This window comes from Erythrolamprus reginae, chromosome 6 (assembly GCF_031021105.1).
Source record: "Erythrolamprus reginae isolate rEryReg1 chromosome 6, rEryReg1.hap1, whole genome shotgun sequence".
NCBI classification, from domain to species: domain Eukaryota; kingdom Metazoa; phylum Chordata; class Lepidosauria; order Squamata; family Dipsadidae; genus Erythrolamprus; species Erythrolamprus reginae.
The window spans coordinates 37,110,621-37,129,044 of NC_091955.1; the positions used below are offsets into that span (position 1 = coordinate 37,110,621).

General features: G+C 39.8%; 1 protein-coding gene across 8 annotated transcripts in view; it reads left to right on the forward strand.

Annotated features, from left to right (window-relative positions):
* NRCAM (neuronal cell adhesion molecule) overlaps positions 1-18,424 on the forward strand; it is a 409,870-nt gene that overhangs the window by 389,656 nt on the left and 1,790 nt on the right. The gene's annotated exons all lie outside the window — the stretch shown is intronic.

An 18,424-nucleotide genomic window follows, 5' to 3' on the forward strand; every position in this document is an offset into this window, starting at 1 on the left:
TCATTGAAGATTTCATTTGCACTACTACTCCATTTGCACAACAGCATGTGAAATTGACTGTCAATCAATGTTGCTTCCTAAATGGACAGTTTGATTTCACAGAAGTTTGATTTACTTGATTTTATATTCTGTTTTTTAAGTGCTCCTTTTATTTTTTGAGCAGTGTATTAATAAATGCATTGGTGTTCAGATAGATTTTCATAGTATTATTAGATTACTATAATACTATGATAAATATTTAAGAAATAAAGATTTTAAAGCAAGGATTTATTAATAGTTGTGTTTTTGGTTTTGCTAGTTGTTTTAGTTTTAATAGTAATAGGTTTGGGTTATGTTTTATTATTAATTTCTTTTAATAAAAAAGAAGGGAATTTTTTGTTTCCTATTAATTAGGAAAAGGGTTTTTAGTTTCTTTTAAGAAGAATGTACAAGAAGGAGGAGTAGGCATGATGGCCTATCTGAATTTGTAAGAGGACAACGATATTAATTGAAATATAAAATAACAGAATAACATAGTCGGAATGGATCTTATTCTGCCCGAGCACCAAGCCCCAAATAATTACGCAACAAGTTGTCTTGGGTGACATCTGTACTCAGGCATGAAAATGTGCCGCTCAGACACTATACTTTTCTGCCCATACCGAAAAAAAATTAGAGGGAACATTGGTCATGTATGATATATGAAAGTCATCAGTCTATATCAAATTTCTTGTCTGTCTTCAAATCTAATATATCAAAACAAACAAAAAAATTAAATACATGCCTTCCCCATAAATTCACTGAGGGAAGCTTCTTATACTATTACCAGGGGTGGGTTCCACCTAGTTTGGACCAGTTCACCTGAACCGGTAACGACCCGCTAGTGACATCACTATGATGTTATCAAACCGGATTGGTTGGTGGTAGTCTGGGGGAGGCGCCATCTATTTTTTTAAAAAGTCATTTCAGTTTTTAAAAAAATCCTTCTGAGCATGAACAGAAGCTGAGTTCTGGCACTGTGCATGCGATCATCATCTCTTTTTTTTAAGCTTTTTTAAAATTAATTTTTTTCAGTTTTTTTAAAAAAATAATCTTTATTGAATATGTACATTAAAAATACTACAATATACAACTGGGGGGGGAGAGAAGAAGGAAAGAAAAGAGAGAAAAGGATAGAGAAAGGAAAGAGAAAGATAGATAGACGTATGAATAATTCACACTTACACAAGGCATATGTGTTAGAAACTATCAACTTTTGGGTAAGACATAAGTAGTTTGTTTTCACCGTTTGGAGTTTAAAGCTTGGTTTTTTCCAGATATGGTTAAATGTGTGTAAGTGTGTTTGGTTTTTAAAAAGAAAGGGAACATCTACGGGGTGGACAAAAAATGGAAACACTTGACTTTTTGGCATCATAATGTTTGAACATGTTCAAATAAATCAAAACTTGACATATTTTAATGTTTTTTTTAAATTCTGTTATTTGATGTTTTTTTAAACTGCCTTTTTTTTACAGAAATTAAGGAAATTGGTTATAACCTTCTAAAAATGGCAGACCTCTCAGACTTTCAAAGAGGCCAAATTGTTGGTGCTCGAATGATAGGCACTAGTGTAACAGAAAGTGCCAGAATGTTTGGTGTTTCAAGAGGTAATGTCTCAAAAGTAATGACTGCTTTGAAAGAGAAAGGAAAATGTCCTCAGTCAAGCACAGGTCTGGTCGAAAGTCGAAATTGTCTGAGAGAGACTGTCGGACTCTAAAGTGAATTGTTAGAGCGGATCGCAAGACCACAGCTCCTAAAATCACTGCAAAGCTCAATAGACACGTACAGAACCCAGTTTCCACAAGAGCTGTTTGAAGGGAGCTTCACAAATCTGGATTCCACGGAAGAGCTGCAATTAGAAAACCTCAAATGTTTCAAAGCGTTTAGAGTGGTGTAGAAACCACCAGAAATGGTCCCTCAAGCAGTTGCAAAATGTGATTTTCTCTGACGAATTATCATTTACCCTTTTTCCGACATCCGGCCGTGTTTATGTCTGGAGACAGCCAAAAGAATCATTTCATCCAGACTGCCTTCTCCCAACCGTCAAACATGGCGGGGGTTCAGTGATGATATGGAGTGCTATTTCTTGGAAATCCGCCGGGCCAATGATTTCCCTTTATGGAAGAATTAACAGCCATCACTATTTAGGAATTTTGGCTGACCAAATTCATCCTATGGTTCAAGAACTGTTTCCAGAGGGAGATGCCATCTTTCAAGATGATAATGCATCAATCCATAGAGCAAGAAGTGTTAAAGAATGGCATGAGGAACATTCTAATGAAGTTCAGCATCTCATCTGGCCACCATAATAACCAGACCTCAACATTATTATTGAGCATTTATAGTCGATTTTAGAGATTCAAGTAAGAAGTTGTTTTCCACCACCATCGTCTCTAAAAGAACTGGAGAGTGCTTTAACTGAAGAATGGGCTAAAATTCCTTTGGAAGCAATTCACAATTTGTATGAATCAATACCTCAGAGAATTGAGGCTGTATTTGCCACAAAAGGTGGACCCACACCGTATGAAAATATATTTTGATGGTTTTTAAAGGTGTTTCCGTCCACCCCCTGTATGTCAACTAGTTGATTTTTGTTGGTGTGTGACCTAGAATTAAAGTTCTTAAATTAGATATATTCTGCCCCTTGCTTCTAGTTCTAAGTGTTGTTGCTTTTATTGTTATCTTCTTGATTTCTGATTCTTCATGATGTTATTTGTTTATTTATTTATTTTTAATTAGTTGTATGCAGGGGTGGGCAGCAGGCAGGACAGGGTGGAACACAGTTCCACCAGTGGAAATTTATTTATCTATTCCTTGTTCTCCAACTGCATCACCATTGATGAACTTTACAACACGTTCTTACACCAAATTAATAATCTCATAAATCTGCATGTCCCAATTACCTCTTCTAGAAGAAAACAAAAAAATAACATTCCTGTCTCAATAAGGAAACTTCAAACCAAAAAAAGATCCCTCTGGCGTAGAAACAAAAAAGGTCCAGTAACCAACTTTAAAAGCCGCTACAGAAGCATATGCCAACAAATAAAAGCAGAATGTCTCAACTACCACAGTAAACAAGAGGAAAACCTCCTACGCTCCAAATCTAACCGTGCCTTCTACAACTTCGTCAACAACAAACTTAACGACTCCAGACCTATTCCACCTCTCGTAGGACCACACAACATAGAATACCACGATGACCCATCCAAAGCTAACCTCTTCAACTCCTTTTTTGGCTCCGTTTTTGTCAACAGTAATGGCTCATCCCCCCTCTTCGCAAACCGCACTTCTAACTCATTAAACAACCTAACCCAAATCATCTTCACTACAGATCACGTTGAAAAAGCAATCCATGATCTCAAACCTTCCCTATCTGCTGGACCAGATGGTCTTTGTGCATACTTCTTAAGAAAACTTTCTTCTGCCATAGCTGGGCCCTTAAGCATTATCTTCCAAAAATCCTTCAGGACCAGTACTCTCCCCAAGCTGTGGTCTAAAGCAGTAGTCATCCCCATCTTCAAAAAAGGAGACCCATCACTAGTTGACAACTACAGACCAATATCTCTATGCTGCGTTCCTTGTAAAATCATGGAATCAATCATAAATCAATCAATTACTCTTTACCTAGAATCTAATAACCTACTATCAAAAAAACAATTTGGATTCAGAAAGAAACTATCCTGCAACCTACAACTACTTCACTGCAAAAACATCTGGACTACCCACCTTGATCAAGGAAAATCCATCGATGCAATTTATATCGACTTCTGCAAAGCCTTTGACTCAGTGGTTCATGACAAACTTCTCCTAAAACTCAAATCCTATGGCATCTCAGGACTCCTCCACAACTGGATTACTGCATTCCTGTCAAACAGGCAACAAGTTGTCAAAATCGGAAGCGCCATTTCCTCCCCTGTCCCTGTCAAAAGCGGCGTTCCCCAAGGCAGCGTACTAGGTCCTACTCTTTTCATCCTATACATCAACGACCTCTGCAATAATATCGCAAGCAACTGGGTGCTCTTTGCCGATGATATGAAACTTTTCAACACCACTGACAACACACTCACTCTCCAAAAAGACCTTGACTATGTTTCAGATTGGTCTAACATCTGGCAACTTCGAATCTCAACCAACAAATGCTCTACCCTCCACATCGGCAAAAAGAACCCAAACCTCATATATGAACTGAACAAACAAATTCTCACAGCAAACCCACACTCAGTAAAAGACCTCGGAATACTAATTTCAAATGACCTAAGTGCTAAAGCCCACTGCAACAATATCGCCAAAAAGGCTTCCAGAGTTGTAAACCTGATTCTACGTAGCTTCTGCTCTGGCAATCTCGCACTACTGACCGGAGCCTACAAAACCTATGCCAGGCCCATCCTCGAATATAGCTCATCTGTCTGGAACCCTCGCCACATCTCATACATCAACACTCTCGAAAACGTCCAAAGATATTTCACCAGAAGAGCCCTCCACTCCTCCACCCGAAACAGAATACCATACGAAAACAGACTAACCATCCTGGATCTTGAAAGCTTAGAACTGCGGCGCCTAAAACACGATTTAAGTATTGCCCACAAAATCATTCGCTGTAATGTCCTTCTACTTCAGCTTCAACCGCAACAACACAAGAGCATGCAACAGCTTCAAACTCAATGTTAATCGCTCCAAACTTGACTGTAAAAAATATGACTTTAACAATCAAGTCATTGAAGCGTGGAACTCATTACCGGACTCAATAGTGTCAACCCCCAACCCCCAACATTTCTCCCTCAGACTCTCCACGATTGACTTCTCCAGGTTCCTAAGAGGCCAGTAAGGGGCGTACATAAGTGCACTGATGTGCCTTTTATCCCCTGTCCAATTGTCTTTCCTTTCCCTTTTATCATATATATTCTTTCCTTCCCACCTACTTCTTTTCCTCTTTACTTCCTATCTTTTATATATCACTTAATGTCTATTCTCTTTCATATGTATTGTATATTGGACAAAGAATAAATAAAAAAAAAATATTTATTGGATTTGTATGCTGCTCCTCTCTGAGGATTTGGGGCGGCTCACAACATAAATGAAGCTGTGTGCCCGGCTTCAACTGACCATTCCACCCTCCTACCCTCCTCCTTGGAAAGTGGCAGGGAGACCAGCACCGGCAGGAGTTGCAGGGGGGCCATTTCCTCCCCTTTTATATATAAATAAAGTTTATTGAGTTTAAATAGTTTAAAAGGATGGGGAGAAAAGGAAAAGGGGGAAAAAAGGCATTACATAGTAATAAAACAGAAGTCCTAAGCTATACAGAAGTAATCAATATTGCTATGTTATGACCCCAATTACAGTACGTAACAAGAGATATAGAGTACATGTACATAATATGAAATAGAGTAGTAAATCTATAGAATAGAAAAAGAAATAGAAGAAAAAGGGGAAATAGAGGAAGAAAAATAAAAAAGGAAGGAAGGGGAAGAGATATTGAAGGAGGGAGATTGGGGATAGGGAAAAGGATGGGAGGAGTCTGCCAAGTAGCAGACGTTTTCAGGATATGCAACATTGGAGTATGATGAGATAGTGGGTGTATATGTTAGAAAGTAAAGTGATCGAATGTAAAGTTGAGTCCATAGGTCGTATTTATCATGTGAGGTTGTAGATCGATTGGTGTTTCAAATGATTAAAGAATAAATAAAAAATATGTTGCAAGAGTCTGTCTTTAAAATCAAGTTAATTATACTCAGTATTTGGTCGTGTTAGTAATTTGTGATTTCATTTAGAACAGTAGAAGAGGGGAAAATTTATTGTTTTTTGGCAATAATTGATAAATATTTTTTGCTGCAATCCATTGGTACCATTTCTCCCATATCTTGTAGAAATCTGATTCTTTTTTATTTTGAATTTCCATAGTTATTTTAATCATCTCCGCACATTCCATAATTTTAGAGATAGTTGTTAAAATAGAAGGGTTTTTTTCCTGCTTCCATGTCTGGGCATATGTAATTCTAGCTGCCATTAAAATCTGTAAGATAAGATATCTTTCCTCTTATGTAAATTTCTGTCTGAATATGCCTAAAAGAAACAGTTCTGGTTTGAATATTATGTTATTCGTTATGACTTGGTCTAGGAGATTTTTTATTTCTTTCCAGAATTTTTTGGCACAGATCCACCATAGATGATAGTAGATTCCGGGTTTAGCTTTACATTTCCAACATACTGGGGATAAGTTGGAATACATTCTAGACAGTCTAGCTAGGGGTAGGTGCCATCGGTAGAACATTTTGATTTGATTCACTTTATAAGATGTTGCTTATGTTGCTCATGTAATTTACTGTCCAAATTTTTTCCCATTCTATTAAATTAATCGTTTAGCCGAAATTCTGGGCCCAGGCAATCATGCATCCTTTGACTTGTTCCTCGATATTGTCTTGCAATAATAAATAATTATAAAGCTTGGAAATCATTTTTGAACTTGGGCCAAAAAGAATTAAGTCTATTGGATTATTTTTTTGAAAGCCAAATTTATTTTTGTGTTCATTATACTTGGAATTAATTTGTATATATGTTAGCCAATCCCAATTTATCCCTATATCTTGAAGGTGTTGTTTTGTCAGCAGATTATCGTTTTAATCTAATAATATTGGTACATTAATATTTTTGAAGGAGAGAAAAGATTGGGGTAGGTAATTCATTCGTTCGGAGATATCCGAGTCTGCGTAGAGGGGCGGCATACAAATCTAATAAATTATTATTATTATTATTATTATTATTATTATTATCTTCATCATCATCATTATTATTATATCCATTTTGGTATAGAGTAGTAATGGTTTCTTTTTATGTGTTGCCATGTTGTTATTAGAGATTTTCTAAAATAGTGGTGTTTAAAGTAATTAGGTATTTTATAAGTGTCCATCATTAAAAAAGAATGCCATCCTGATTGTAAGTCAAAACCCTCAAGGGTTAGTAATCTTGTATTCTTCAGCGTTACCCAGTCTCTTAACATGGATAGTATTGCGGCTTGATGATATATTTGGAAATTGGGAAGTCCAAGACCTCCTCTGGTTCTATGGTCTTGGAGATTTAATCCTAGCCTTTTTTTTGGACCAAATAAATTTCCAGATTTCCCTATGTAAATTATTAAAGAGAGTTTTGTTTAGGTTTATTGGGACGATTTGAAAGAGGTACAACAATCTTGGTAAAATATTGGATTTTATTGCGTATATTTTCCCCATCAGGGAAAGTTTCAGACTGGACCATCTTAGTAGGTCTATTTGGATATCTTTAAGTAGTTTATCAAAGTTATCTTTTTTTATGGTACTGTAATTTGAGGACATCCATAAGCCCAAATATTTAATTTTTTGACTATTTTAAAGTTAATCAATTCTTCCAATAGGATATTTTGTTTTTGAGTCATGTTTTTTGTTAATATTTGAGTTTTTTCCTTGTTAATTTTTAGGCCTCTTACTTCTCCAAATTTGTGAATTTCTTGTAGTAAAATCAGTGCAGTTTCTATAGGATACTGTACAATAAAAATGATGTCATCTGCAAACGCTTGTAGTTTAAATTCCTAAATAAAATTCATTGTATTGCTGTTTAGGAATCTTTTCCATCTGTTCATAACTCCTCTCTTCATCATTTTCTATATATTCTTGATTAAGCCTTCCAGTTGAAAATGCAATATTAGCATTTCTATATTCATCTCTCCAATCAGAAATGTCTTGCATAATATCTTTAAATAGATCTCTTATTTTTCCATCTTGTCCAAATTTGAAGACCAATGTATCTCCAATAAAACCAACTGTCTCTCTTTTTACTCCTTCCAAGTTGAAATAAAGTTCAAATCAGCAAAAGCAAAGCAGATGTAAAAGCCATTTAATGGCTTTTAAAAAAGCCCTTTAATAGTCCAGCTGCTTCTACACTTTGTTCTAATTTAAATTCAAATTTTAAAAAAACATTAGTAAAGTCAATATCCAGGTTTTCTTCTGGCAGAAACAGCTCACCTTTCCACACATTCATCTTTCTCCTCCACCTCCAGCACAAAAACCTGTTTTTTTCTCCTTTCAAATGACTCCTGATGCTTTATTTATCTCTTCAAAGCACGTAGCCACCGCAACTGTGGTGGCCAAGGCCGTTTCGCCCACTGCTGGTTGAGGTCGACTGCCAGCCCACCGCAGGGAATTCCATCCCCAAAAACTGTGGGTGGCCAAGACCTCTTTTTCACACACTCTTCAGGGGGGTTTCAGGCCGATGCAAACTGGAATCAGCACCCCCAAACAGTGGGAATTCGGCATCCCCCACAGGAGCGCAAGGGATGCCGTCTCATCATGGTGCCAACCACACCCCTCTCCGATATCATTATTAAGATCTTTGCTGATTTATTTGAATATATAGTGTTGATTAATCTTACAAAATTGGTACCGAATTGCATAGTTGCTAGTTGGGTAGTGAAAATTCCCAGTATAAACTGTCAAAAGCTTTTTGTAAGTTAACGAATATTAGCTCTACCAGTTTGTCAATGTTCTTATTGTAATATTCTAGGGTTTCTAGGACAATTTTTGTGTTTGTTGCGATATTTTTGGCGGAAGAAATCCATTCTGATCGGGATGTATTATTTGGTTAAGTATTCTTTTCAATCTTTTGGCCATTATTGAGACAAAAATTTTGTAATCCATATTAAGGAGAGAAATTGGCCTATAGTTTTGAATATGTTGTTTATCTCTAGTGTCTTTAGGGATTAAAGTTATGAATGCCTCTTTCCAGGTATTAGGGAGTTCACCTCTCTCTAGAACCTCATTAAAAAGATCCAATATTATTGGTTCCAAAATTTCTTGTAGTTATTTATAAATTTCACTGGGTATTCTGTATGGTCCTAGAGTTTAATTTTTTTTGTTTACCAAACACATTTTTTAATTCTGTTATTTTATCGTTTATCGACTCTATCTTCCTAAGTTCATTTCAATAAGAAATTGTGTAATTAATTATCCTTTTACTTCTCCTTTATCATATAATCAGGCTGTCCAGCAAACCTGGAAAACACGGAAATCAGGAAAATTATCTGGGAAATCGGCGATTCAGAAAATATCAGGGAATTATCAGGAAATTCGTGAAAAAAATAGAATAAATCAGGGGGAAAATCTGTGTTAAAAAAGTTTTAAAATCAGGGAAAAATCAGGGAAAAAAGAAAAACGAATCGCGCTGCCTGGCAGAGTCAAGCAAAAATGAGCATAACTGGCAACAACTTGCTTCCTCAACTACCAAATATTTCTTCATGGCTTAGCCGTTTGGTATGACATCATCTACGACTGCGCCTTAACTAGATTGCAAGTTACAGGGAAATATCACGGAATTTCAAAATGCTCCCCACCCCCACCCCCCAGGAAACGGGCATGGTCAGCATTACAGCAAGATGGCATCTCTTGTATTCCTGCGAGGAGATGCCAAATCCCCACTGTTGGGGGGAGCCAATTCCTGTCGGATCAGCCCGGAACCTCCCTGGAGGGAGGGGTGAAAAAGGGATCTTGGTCCCCATGGCATACCCAATGGTGGGCTGGCTTTCAATCGACAGTGGGTGAAACAACCGCGGTCGCCATAGCCACAGCAACTACATACTGAAAAGATGGGATTTAAAGTGTTGGAAGTCATCTGGAAGGAGAAGAAACATAAGTTTCTGTGCTGGAGGTTGAAAAGAAGAACGTTTGGAAGAAAGGGTGAACTACTATGCCAGAGGCCGACTTTGATACAGACTTTTTTTAAAAAATTGTTTCGGAAGCTGAGCTAAAGCAGAAGGGGACTGTTTAATTAGCATTAAATGGACTTAAAAATTAATTAAAACCCAATAATTTCATAAATTTGTTTTGCTTTTCAAAGTTGGGAGTTAAATTTGGACTTTTCAGACTATTAGAATTTAAATTAAAAGTTTTTACAGAAGCCAAGAATTGAAAGTAATTGTGAGATCGTATACTGGGGGCATCTGCTGGTGAAGTTGAAGCGACTTTTGGTTGGGTTTGCAATTCACTGAATATGATCTTGATGCAGTGGAACTGGGCAGATTGTTTTTACAATAAGTAATAAAGAGGAGCTGAGAATTCAAAAAGAAAGAAAATATTCTGGATTTGAACTTTAGCTGAACCTGAAAGGGGGAGAAGAAAAAGAAAAAAGAAAGATTGAGTGATTCGTTTGAAGAAATTTGGCTTCTGGATGATATAAAGCTTAATTGAATGATTTTAAATGAATGATTTAAATTTTATTAATTGAATGATTTTAAATGTTATTAGAGTTTTTAACGTTTTTAGCTATATTAATTGGATTTTATAGTATATTGTATATTGTTTTGACATGTTGTTTGCCACACCGAGTCCTCGGAGAGGGGTGGCAATACAAATCCAATTATTAAATAATTGGACATTTGGACAAAGTTTTTTGATATATTAATTCTGGATGAGGTGGAAGACATGAGACTTATTTAAGGACATACTTAAATATATCAAAGAGTGAAAAGAAGAAAACAGAAACAACACCATTTCCTTTCTTCAAAGCTTTAATCAGGATTAAAGAGAAAGCGAGGGAGAAGAAGAGAACAATGCCAAACAGCTGGAACAGACTGATCAACAGGGAAACAAGGATGGAAATATAAAAGTTTCATTAGATGGGCACTTTCAAAAGGGACAGATTAAATGATATGATATTGATAAGATAGACGATTTCATATTTAATGAGTTAAAAGTGGAGGGCAAAGATGCAAAAAGACAAATAAATCAGAAAATGATTTGATTGAAGAGAAGGTTGAGGGTCACATACTTGATGATGATAATTATAAAAAAATAGACACTAATAAAACTGAAAATAGGTGTGATCCAACATCCTAGAATAGGCAGAGTAAAAAAGGAATTAGAACAGAAATAAAGTTTGGAAAGATTCTATACTTGAGTAGAAAAAAAGGAAAGGAGAAAACAGTGGGTTACAAAAAGATAAGAAAGAAATTCCTTGCGGATTGGCAAAAATGGCACCGTGAGGAGGGATGATAGATTATTAAATATGCATTGATTATGGAATGATGTAATTAGATCCATTTAGGTGTTGTTTTAAGATATGTATGATTTTATGAAATTTTATTAAAATATAGAACTATGTACAAATAGATAGACTATTTAGATTATTGAAATTGCAAAGAATTGTGAAAATTAACGATAATGAAATGATAAGTTTTTAACTGATTATTATATTGAATGAAATAGAAAAGCAAATGTGGAAATTATCATTTACATATCAAAGTTTTGATAGACTTACAATAATATCACATGATTATAATATGATAAATGTTTAAGAATTGAGGGTTTAAAATAATGAATTGATTAATATAAATGGGATTTTGTATGTTTTCTGTTTTGTTGATTTTTTTAGTTTTAATAGTAATAGAGTCTCGCTTTTTTCTTCTTCCTTAATACTATAATCTGGTTTTTTTCTTTATAGTTGATAAAGGTTTTAGAGAATGTATAAGACGGAGGAGTAGCATGATGGCATATCCAAATTTTCAGGATGATAATGTTTAACTTAATAAGGTCAAAAGGAAATTAATGTTAAATTCAATTAAAAGAAAATTAGATATCTAGATGACAAAATCAGAGGTCAAGCTTGGGAGGATCAATGAATACCGGAAGTAATTAATTTGGAACCAATAATTTGGGGGGCAATTATATTTGTTTTACTAATGTTTTTATTGTAATATGAAGGTATTTTGAAATGTATTGAAAAAGTTTGTATGGAGGGAGGGAAAAAAGTACACACACACACACAAAAAAAATATTTTCCCCCTGGACACCCTGTATAATTCTTCATAGAATGATTGAATAATTTGCTTTTTATTACTAATATTTGTCCTTAAGTTTCCAGTAGCATTGTATAGTGCATCAACTGTTTTATCTGCTTTTTGTTGGGTCCCTCCCTTGTGGGGTTCCTCAAAGGTTGGTCCTCTCCCTCCTGCTGTTTTACTGCTGGCCACCTCCCTGGTTTATTTGCTGATTTGAAATCTTTTTGTTTAACTGTCTTCAATTTCCAAGAAATTTCTTCTTGAGTTATTAAATTTATTTCGTGTCTGATCTTGTTTTAAATCTCCTAATATCGTACTACAGTTAGGTTTATCTTGTAAATTTAGTGCATCTAGTTTGCTTTTGCTTTTCCTTCTCCTTTTAGTAGCATAAATTCCCCTCAAATAAGCTTTCATTGTGTCCCATATAATCTGTTACCATCATTGTTAATCTGGAAAAAGTAACCCAATTCCCGCTGCAATGTTTTAATAAATTATTTCCCCTTAATAATTGTTTGGCTCATCATCCATCTTTGTCTCAGTTTATTGGTTATGTCCCTCCATTTCAACAATGTTTATTAATTGGACTTTTATGCCACCCCTCTCCAAGGACTTGGGGCAGATTACAACATATAACAGAATAATATATAACATCTTAAATCCAATTAATTAAATTTAAAATCTAAAAAACACCAAAAGCATAAAACACAGTCATTCCCATTCGGTTAACTTCTCTCAACACATTCATCGACCAGGGGGCTAGAGTCTAATGGCCCCAAGCCTGGTGGTATAAATGAGTTTTAAGACTCTTGTGGAAGGCGAGGAGGGTGGGGGTAGTATGAATCTCTGGGGGGAGCTGATTCCAGAGGGCCAGGGCCCCTACAGAGAAGGCTTTTCCCCTGGGCCCCACCAAATAACATTGTTTGGTTGATGGGACCTAGAGCAGTCCGACTCTGTGGGACCTGACCAGTCACTGGGATTCTGTGTACAAAGATGAACCGCCTCCTGCCCTGAACACTTCACTGCTCCCGCACTAATGCCCTGGCCCAGCTCAACCAGGATTGTTTGCTAGTCTCGGAGCCAAAGCCAAGAAGGTGAGATGGGTGGCTGTGAGGGCAATGGTGCTCTAAGATTTATTTATTTATTTATTTATTACTTAGATTTGTATGCCGCCCCTCTCCGAAGACTCGGGGCGGCTCACAACACGTGGAAACAAATCATAAATAATCTAAATTTTAAATTTTAAAGATTTAAAAAGACCCCATATACTAACAGACATAAACACAAGCATACCATATATAAATTAAACATGCCCAGGGGAAGATGTTTCAGTTCCCCCATGCCTGACGGCAAAGGTGGGTTTTAAGGAGTTTACGGAAGGCAGGAAGAGTAGGGGCAGTTCTAATCTCCAGGGGGAGTTGGTTCCAGAGGGCCGGTGCCGCCACAAAGAAGGCTCTTCCCCTGGGGCCCGCCAACCGACATTGTTTAGTTGACGGGACCCGGAGAAGGCCCACTCTGTGAGACCTAATCGGTCGCTGGGATTCGTGCGGCAGGAGGCGGTCTCGGAGATATTCTGGTCCAATGCCATGAAGGGCTTTAAAGGTCATAACCAACACTTTGAATTGTGACCGGAAACTGATCGGCAGCCAATGCAGACTGCGGAGTGATGGTGAAACCTGGGCATACCTAGGTAAGCCCATGACTGCTCTCGCAGCTGCATTCTGCACGATCTGAAGTTTCCGAACACTTTTCAAAGGTAGCCCCATGTAGAGAGCATTACAGTAGTCAAACCTCGAGGTGATGAGGGCATGAGTGACTGTGAGCAATGAGTCCCGGTCCAGATAGGGCCGCAACTGGTGCACCAGGCGAACCTGGGCAAACGCCCCCCTCGCCACAGCTGAGAGATGTTTTTCTAATGTGAGCTGTGGATCGAGGAGGACGCCCAAGTTGCGGACCCTCTCTGAGGGGGTCAATAATTCCCCCCCCAGGGTAATGGATGGACAGATGGGATTGTCCTTGGGAGGCAAAACCCACAGCCACTCCGTCTTATCCGGGTTGAGCTTGAGTCTGTTGACACCCATCCAGGCCCCAACAGCCTCCAGGCACTGGCACATCACTTCCACCTCTTCATTGACTGGGCATGGGGTGGAGATGTAAAGCTGAGTATCATCTGCATATTGATGATACCTCACCCCATGTCCTTGGATGATCTCGCCCAGTGGTTTCATGTAGATGTTGAATAGCAGGGGGGAGAGGACCGATCCCTGAGGCACCCCACAAGGGAGAAACTTAGGAGTCGACCTCTGGCCCCCCACTAACACTGACTGCGACCGGCCAGAGAGGTAGGAGGAGAACCACTGAAGAACAGTACCTCCCACCCCCAACCCCTCCAGACGGTGCAAAAGGATACCATGGTCGATGGTATCGAAAGCCGCTGAGAGGTCAAGGAGCACCAGGACAGAGGAAAAACCCCTGTCCCGGGCCCGCCAGAGATCATCCATCAACGCGACCAAAGCGGTTTCCGTGCTGTAACCGGGCCTGAAACCCGACTGCTGGGGACCTAGATAATCGGCTTCTTCCAAGGACCGCTGGAGCTGGAGTGCCACCACCTTCTCGACAACCTTCCCCATAAAGGGAAGGTTGGAGACTGGACGATAGTTGTTAAGGACAGCTGGGTCCAGGGAGGGCTTCTTGAGGAGGGGGCGCATGAGTGCTTCTTTACAGAGTGATGGAAAAACTCCCCTCCCCAAGGAAGCGTTGGTAATCTCCTGGGCCCAGCTCCGTGTCACCTCCCTGCTGGCCGAAACCAACCAGGAGGGACACGGATCCAGTAGACAGGTGGCGTAACTCACAGCTCCAATGGCCTTGTCCACTTCATCAGGTGTCACCAGATCAAACACTTCCCAGACAGGTGGACAAGTACGTGCCCCAGTCACCTCGACTGACTCATTGTCAGTCGACTCTGTTTTACAATTGGAGTCGAGGTCGGCCCGGATCTGAGCGACTTTATCAGCGAAAAACGTGTTAAACTCCTCAGCACTACTCTGCAAGGGCTCCCCAACTCCCCCCTGGTTGAGCGGGTCACCCTAAACAGAGCGGCCGGGCGGGATTCCGCTGATGCAATCAAGGCGGCATGGTACGCGCATCTTGCCGCCTTGAGCGCCACTTTGTAAGTCTTAATAAAATCTCTTACAAGTGTTCGATCAGATTCAGACCTACTCTTCCTCCATCGCTTCTCTAGACGTCTCTTTTGGCGTTTCAACTCCCGGAGCTCCTCGTTGAACCATGGGGCTCTACGGGGTCTAGCGCCACGGACAGGTCGCAAAGGCTCAATCCGGTCGAGAGCCTCCGCAGCAGCCATATTCCAGGCCTCCACAAGAGACTCCGCCGAACTGTGGATGAGTGCCTCTGGAATAACCCCAAGCGCCGTCTGAAAACCCTCTGGGTCCATCAGGCGTCTGGGGCGGAACATCTTCATTGGTTCCGCCTCCCTGCGGGGAAGGATTGGAGCCAGGAAGTCAAGCCGTAGTAGAAAATGGTCTGACCATGACAAAGGCAATGCTTCTAAGCCCCTTAGTCTCAGACCATTTCTCAATTGCTCGGAAAGGAATACCATGTCAGGTGCGTGCCCTCCCTCGTGAGTCGGACCCTGTACTACTTGAGTCAGGTCCATGGCTGTCATGGTGGCCATGAACTCCTGTGCCAACCCAGAGGTTTCGCCGAGCGACGGCAGATTGAAGTCCCCCAGGACAATGAGTCCGGGGAACTCCACCGCCAACCCGGCTACCTCCTCGAGTAGCACAGGCAGAGCTTTTGACACGCAGCTGGGAGGCAGGTACGTGAGAAATAAGCCCACCTGGACCCCTAAGTCCAACTTCAACAAGGAGGGACTCGCAACCCGCAATTTCCGGAGCAATGAGTCTATGCAGGCAAAGGCTCTCCCTGGCTATAATAGCCACTCCTCTCCCCCTTCCCTGGGGTCGAGGTTGATGCCATATCTGAAACCCAGCTGGGCAAATTTCAGAGAGAGGAACACCTCCCTCCGGGCCCAGCCAGGTTTCAGTAATACACGCCAAGTCGGCCTCCTCATCCAGGATCAGATCCCAGATGAGGAGAGCTTTATTTACCACCGACCTGGCGTTAAGCAGCAGCAACCTGAGCCCAGGGCCAGAGTTACACTCATCACCAGTACCCAAGATTGGGCTCACGGAGCCAGAACAAGGGACCGTTATTAAGCAATGGCACTTTCTTTCTTCTCCTGCCACTGAGAACAGTGAAAGGGAATGAAAAAAAGAGGAAGAGAGAGAGAGAAAAGAAAGACAAGACAGGAAGAAAGGAAAGGAGAGGAGGGGAAGGGAAAAAAGGAAAGGAGGGAAGGAAGGAAGGAAGGAAGACTTATTATCACATTTGAGGCCAAACCTATAAGCCACGCCCACAGAACCGGTAGTAAAAAAAATTGAAACCCACCCCTGACTATTACCATGCTAATATACAATTTAATTTGCAGAACATTTCATCTCTTCAAAATAGCAAGTTTAATTAAACAAGAAATATTGAGTGGTTTTATTATTTTACTATTACATTTTTCTGCGGTGCAATTAAAACCTTTATCTTTTATTTATAATTCAGTGTATATTTTTCAGTTTTAAATCAATAGTTATTTGATAATATATATTGTATATTGATTAATGGTAAATGCCAAGCATCTGGCTGATCTTGGCTGATTCCTTAAAGTAGTGTCAGTCATCTTTAATATTGAGGTGATTATCACTAGGAAACTGAGAGCTGTAGATTAAACTGGAAAATTAACTTTGACTGGAAAAAAAATCTTTTTATTTTCTTACAAATTTCCCCAAGAGATCCAGTATTTTGAACCTTTTTCCAATACTTAAGATCAATTCCCATGCAATAAAAATGCTATATTTATTGAAGCAGAACCTTTTTTCCCCAAAGCAATAAGCATGGGACTCTCTAAACTTTAATATTTCAAAAGGAAACTTTTTTTTTAAAGGAAGTGAATGTAAGACAATGCAAAGCAGGGTCTGAGTTTTTCCCAGGCATTTCCATTAGGATAAAGTGGTTAGAAACCCCTCCTCTCAGTTTGATGTTGAATGAACTAACCACAGGCCAGGTGGACATAGGGCAGACCAGCTCACAGAACTCCTGGGTGTATTCTGCTCCTGTGCAGTGTTCTTAATTCAGGTCCTAGCCTTGCGTTCAAAGTGCCACCATAAATTGATTGTAGCTCTTAGTTGGTGATCATTTTTGTTCTGAAGAGTAACTATCCACTCTACTGCAGCTCCTTCCGGGACCATGGTGACACCTGTTACTCTGTTACTCTGGCTGCCTCCAATCCCAATAAATCTCCATACTCCTGCATGTAATTTCAGACTTGGACTAGAAAGAATCCAAGATCTCAGATCCCCTCCATATTTTACTCCATCAGCGAAGGAATATGATGCCTCTGGGGAATGCATCCCCCACTGGGATCCTGAGCCCCTGCTGCCCCTGCTGGCTGAGCAGCTACAGCTGGAACTGCCCCCTGTGGAGCAATAGAAGTCGCCGCTGCCCGCAACTGTGAGAGGGGCCAAGCCCCGTGTTGCCTGGCCAGTCTCTCCACGTGATGGCTGGGCAGGCTTCTGGGCAAGGATTTCCTGAGTTCTCTGACTCTTCATCACCTTATGCAGCAGTTTGCAATGCATGGCTCAGCATGAAGTCCTCCTTGTCAGTGTCAAGCAGGACAAAGTCACCACACTGCCCTCTGGTGGAGGTCATTCCTGGTGGGTGCTCCCCATGATCTTTCAGCTATCCCACGCCTAGCAACCATCTGGCTCAGACTGCCTCATTCAGTCGCAAATCCTCCAGTCACTCCATTTCATATTGACTCCAGCATGGCCGAAGGTTGATTGCAGGGCTCCTGACTCTTTCCAGTCCCTCCTGTGGGCTGACATTGAATATGCTTAGCCCCCATGATAGACTAGGGTCTCTGGGTTGGCTGATAAAGCAGATCTTGTCTAATGTCAGGCCTGCCTCCATTCAAAACCCAAGGAAGAAAACCTCCAACTCCATTGAATTAAAGAAGAGGTACTTTTACTAAGTTTTAAATGATAGCAGGATATCACCCCTAATCCACAAACATCAACTAATTAACATACATCAATTGCATCAAATACTCAAGGTGTTACCCCACCAACTAACCAGGAAGTTTCAACACAGCTTGCAGCTGCTTTGCCAACACTCCACACCCACTCACCAGTATTTATAGATGGAAGGCAGCTCAGACCTTACTTTGCTCACTCTAGCAGAAAGCCAAAGGCACCAGCCTAAAGATGACAAGTGGGACCTCATTGAAACGTCGCCAGCAATCTCTGAAACATACATGGGAAGAAACCCGAATATGCCAAGACTTTCATACTGTACCCGTGAAAATCTACGAATATGTGTGTGTGTATGTGTGTGTTTGTGTGTAACATATTTCAGTTTGTTATTAAGTGTGAGTATAGCTCTGAGATAAAATGTAATATATCATATTATGTATGCAATGTAATATCACGTGATAACTAAATGTTGCCAAAAATCAGTATACATCATTTATTTCTTTGTTAACTATAG